We start from the raw sequence: 5621 nt of genomic DNA, 5'->3' as shown, positions 1-5621 counted from the left end.
TAGGAACAAAGCAGGAAGCAGAGAAGATTTTGAGATAAATTAAGGAATGCCCTCCTCCAAGTGTGCAGCTGGTACTGTGCTTTAAACAGGGGGTGGGGGGCAAGTTCCTTGCTAGAGATTATTAGCACCAGGATGACAGAGATGAGGATCATTTGCTTCCTGTCCTTAGGCACTCTGGGTGATAAACCCGAGGGCCTGGGAAAGAGAGACAGGGGCTTAGCTGGGAAAGGTCAGAGCATTACTTTCTCCACCCACAGATTCCCATCCCTATGGCACTTTCTGAGACACATAATTAAAACTTAATAATTGGTGAGTAATTTTAGCTGCAATTCTATGTCCCATGGATCGTGCCCAAGGGGCCATAGGATACATCAGAGCTCCTTTTGCAGTCTTGGAGACTGAGACTAGCAGTGGCTTTTCAGTTTTTCAGGCAGGATTTCCCCCCAAAAATCTACAGTATTTACTATGGATTCTGATGACATGTTGACCTGACAGCCAACTTTGGAGTCCATCTCTGCTGTGATGTCAAATGAAAACTACCGTAGCCAGTTCACTTTTATAAGAAGATCTATGGGCAGGATGAGGCCAAAGGTTCCTGACAAACTCGATCATGGGAAATATGATCACCAGTAATTACATCTGACCTGGCATTTGACCTCCTTCAGCTGAAGGGGGCATTTCTATTTGATCAGTATACCATGGAGAGAGCTCTAGAAAGCACAGCAAACCTCCACCCCCACAAAAACTAGAATTTTCACATTTTTAACAGTGACTTAGCAACCGATTACCCAACATATTGAGGTTCTCCCTTAAATTTGTTAATCAAAAGTTGTAGTACACTAAGGTATACTCAGAATAGACCCATTGAAATTAATGAACTTAAGTTAGTCATGTCCATTAATTCTAGTGGGTTGGCTGTGAGTAGGACTTGAATTGGATACAGCCCCAATTATTTAACTATAATGGGTTCAGGAAGCCCCTGATATCTATTGGTAGATGTTGTTGGGCTACAACTTCTGCTGGCATAGCTGATGGCTAGAGATGATACATCTGGAGGACCACAGGTTCCCCATCCCATCTGAGTGTTTTCCGGGAAATGGGAAGTTGTAAGTTTGATGGGGATTAGAACCTCTAGGAGGAAGGAAGCTGGAATGAAGGGAGACCACAGGGAGGAGAGCTAAGGGAAGGGATAGTGAGAGTAACCAGAGAGAAGTATGGGTGGAAGAGACAGATCAAGCAGATGAAAATGTCCTCTTCACGGACTTCTGGGTTAACGCCAGCGGTAATGGCGGAATCCCTCTGACTCGGAGGGACCCGCTCAGTGGGAATCGGGTCGGAACCGCTACGGCGAAAGCGGAGACCCCTTAAGAATCACAGGCGGGTGAGGCCTGTGAACGTGGGACTCGGGGGGCACCTCTTGCGCCCCCCAATTCGTGGGGAGACCTGAGTATGGGCTCCGGAGCGAAACGGGGCGAGTGGCGCGGTGCTGTGAGTCAAGTGCTACTTCCACTGAGCGAAGCCGCACAGCTGTTACCAGAGAGCGCTGACTTTTTCCTGGGACAATTCGACTTTAAAGCAACTATCCGTGAGTAGGACAATTGGAAAAGACAAGGAAAAAAAGATTTTATTTGGCACCGAAGCGGGGAGGTATAAACAGGAAGTCCACCTTCCGCTTTTGTAAATAGACTAAAGAGGCTGCAAGCTAAAGCCTTGGAAAGCTGATTGAAAAAGACTAAAATCCTAACATCCAAAACAAGTGAGGCCCCCCCCCCTTGGTTGCAGGAGAAGAGGGGGGAGAGGTTTGGACTATGGGTACCTGCAAGACAGAGGGAAGTAATTTAAAATCTACCGTTCAAAACCTAGGAACGGGCTGCCAATGAATAATAAGACTGCCATACTGTGAAATGTGCACTGCTTGTGAATAGAGCACTCTTTGACAGCTAGCTCTGCAAGAGAGATACATTGTTTTTGGCTGTCATCTACTGACTTTATAAAGAAGGGAAAAGAAGGGAAAAGAAACTGAAAATTGAAACTGATTTTCTTCTTTTTTCTGCTTAAGTTGGGGGTTTAAAAGGTGCTACTTTGTAATACAATAAGTACAGACTGCAACTGTGTCCCCCAGAGGAAGTTTCTGAAACTGTTACAACAATTCGGCCAGGGAAATTTTCCACTTCAAAATAAACTGCGTGGCTGTGGGACTGACCTTGGACTCTCTGTTGAAGTGTTATGGCAGATGGGAAAGAAAAAGTAGAGCTTCAAGACAAAACAACGAGGTCTGGGAAATCTTGGCAGCAAAGAGCATCAGCATCTGGCCCTCCTGCCTCATCTGTGGCTGTACCCACACAATCGAAGTCAAAAGGTATGTCATCAGAAGAAGCTTTAGCACTTGCATTAGGTAAGATAAATGAATCATTGGAAAAGTTAAGTAAAAAAGGGGATGCTGCCTCAACTAAAATTGACCAAAATACAATAAGCATTAATAATTTGGGACTAAAGGTGAATACTAATACAGAAACTATTGAGAAACTGCTACAGGAATCTACTTTGATCCGACAAGAAAAAAGCTGCTGCCGTGGAGGAGAAGATAACAAAATTGGAAACTAAGAGTGTTCCAGACCTACAGAAGCAACTTGAGGACCACAGATCAACGCTTTCTATGATTGAACTTAAGGAGAAACAAACAAACTTGAGGATCAGAGCCGTGCCTGAATTAGAGAAGGACAGCCTGATAGATTTTCTCACGCAGGAATTTGCAGACTTCTGGGATTTGGACTTGGAGCAAGAAGAATTTAAGATTGTGAGTGCATTTAGACTTGGAAGAGGGGGGAAGAAAAACAGGGTGAGAGACTGTTTGATTACCCTCCGAACTAAAGAAGAGAGAGATAATATTTTGGGTTTGCACTTTCAGAAGACCTTGGAAATACATCAGTTAAGAGTGGAAATATTCAAAGATATTCCGAAACATCTTTTTTTTTTTTAAATTTTTTTTATTAAAGTTTCAAAAAAGTTACAAAAATGAGAGAAAAAGAAAGAAAAAAAATAAAAATAAAAAAGAGAACAGAAAATACAAAATACAGAAAAGTAAAAACAATTAAAAACATTTCCATCTTTCCATATCTTGTCTTTCATTTACTTGTTTCCCTGACCTCCTCACACCTCCCTTTTTTGTATTCTAGTTCAATTAAATATTTCAGCAAATCCTTTCCAGCTTGGTTTTTATCCTAATAATTTATCTTAATGTACTATAATTTTACATGCTCGTTTCACCAATTAAAAAATCAGTTTTTACCTAATCTTTTATATCGTTTCTGCTAAAACCACATTACTTCATTCCAACATCCTTCTAACATTCCTGGATCTTACAATGTTTCTGTAAATAAACTTTAAATTTTTTCCAATCTTCTTCCACCAACTCTTCACCTTGGTCTCGGATTCTGCCAGTCATCTCCGCCAGTTCCATATAGTCCATCACTTTCATCTGCCATTCTTCCTGCCATCTTGTGTCTTCCAATATTTTGCAATGAGTATTCTTGCTGCTGTTGTTGCATACATTAAAAAAGTTCTGTCCTTCTTTGGCACCAATTGGCCGTCCATGCCCAGGAGAAAGGCCTCTGGTTTCTTCTGAAAGGTATATTTAAGTACCTTTTTCATTTCATTATAGATCATCTCCCAGAAGGTCTTAATCCTTGGGCACGTCCACCAAAGGTGATATATATTCAGAACAATATATTCAGAACAAAAGGCTAAACTAATTGTCAACAATGTAGTGACGGAGGAATTTAAGATAGAGAAAGGAACACAACAAGGCTGCCCAATTTCCCCATTGCTTTTTATATCGGTCCTGGAGGTTCTTTTAAACATGATTAGAAGGGATCAATTGGTTAAAGGAATACAAGTCGGAGCTAAACAGTACAAATTAAAAGCATTTGCTGATGACTTAGTATTGACATTACAGGAGCCAGAATCTAGTACTAAAAGAGTATTGGAATTGATTCAAGAATTTGGTCAGGTTGCGGGTTTTAAGTTGAATAAGATTAAAACTAAGGTTTTAGAGAAAAATCTAACAGAGATTGAGAAAGAAAGGTTTCAGAAGGAGACAGGATTAACATTGGTTAAGAAAGTGAAATACCTGGGGGTTAATATGACCGCTAAGAATGTGAATTTATTTAAAGATAACTATGAAAAATGTTGGATGGAAGTGAAAAAGGACTTGGAAGTATGGTCAACTCTGAGGCTTTCGTTGCTAGGCCATATTGCTGTGATAAAATGAATGTATTGCCAAGAATGTTGTTTTTGTTTCAAACATTGCAAATTTTGGATAAAATGGACTGCTTCAAGAAGTGGCAGAGAGATATTTCTAGATTCGTCTGGCAGGGCAAGAAGCCCAGAATAAAATTTAAAATGCTAACTGATGCAAAAGAAAGAGGTGGATTTGCCCTGCCAGACCTTAAACTTTATTATGAATCAGCCGCATTTTGCTGGCTGAGAGAATGGCTGCTTCTTGAAAACACAGACATTTTGGACTTGGAAGGTTTTAACAATGTATTTGGGTGGCATGCATGTTTATGGTATGAAAAGGTCAAGGCACATGGGGCATTTGAAAACCATATTGTCAGGAAGGCATTGTTTAATGTCTGGACAAGATATAAAGACCTATTTGAAGGTAGAGCCCCAAGGTGGTTGTCACCGATGGAGGTACAATTTATGAGTTTTCTCAATTATCTGCACAGCAGGGGGTGTTCAGTCAACAGATAAATTGCAAACGGATAAAAACATTGGAGGATCATTGCAATTATCTGCAACTTCATAAGAACATATATTTAAAGTACAGTGGTATCTCAGGTTACAGACGCTTCAAGTTACAGATGCTTCAGGTTACAGACGCCGCTAACCCATAAAATAGTACCTCGGGTTAAGAACTTTGCTTCAGGATGAGAACAGAAAATATGCGGCAGATGTGGGAGGCCCATTACCTAAAGTGGTACCTCAGTTTAAGAACAGTTTCAGGTTAAGAACAGACCTCCGGAACGAATTAAGTACGTAAGCAGAGGTACCACTGGAGATAATTAAATGAGCAAATTGAATGAATTTGGATCTGCAGAAGATATTAAAAAATAGATTTAAGGAGCTACAGAGAGAGGAAGAAGGAAGTCAAGCTTTGAAATGTTAAAACGATTGTAAAATTAATGAAATGTATAAACCTGAAAAGTATATGTACAGACCTAGTTATTGGGGAAATCTACCTGTATACACAACTGATAAGCATAGGTTTATGATGCTGAGTGCAACCAGAAAGTCTTCCATGTGCAACTGTAAAACGTCAGCCTTACAAATGGAAATTGCTACCTGCATACAAAACTGACAAGGGTACATTTTTTGATGCTGCACCAGAGGCTACAGGCCTCCATTTTCCTCCTCCTTGCTGTCACATGGAAGAAGAGATTCTGCACATATATCTGTCTACTCCTGTAGATAGCTGTTTAATTGGACACCTTTATATACAGGCACCCCCCATTTGCATGAGGGTGGTGTTCCAGGTCATTGTGCATGTCACCAGGATATGTGTAAGCTTGCCCTGGCCTGTTTTGCTTCTGTTCTGCCCCATGCTGAAAACGGCACCC

This window comes from Podarcis gaigeae, assembly GCF_964106915.1.
Source record: "Podarcis gaigeae genome assembly, chromosome: 15".
In the NCBI taxonomy this organism is placed as follows: domain Eukaryota; kingdom Metazoa; phylum Chordata; class Lepidosauria; order Squamata; family Lacertidae; genus Podarcis; species Podarcis gaigeae.
The sequence above is the reverse complement of the archived record's forward strand: the minus strand, read 5'-3'. Positions refer to the sequence as shown.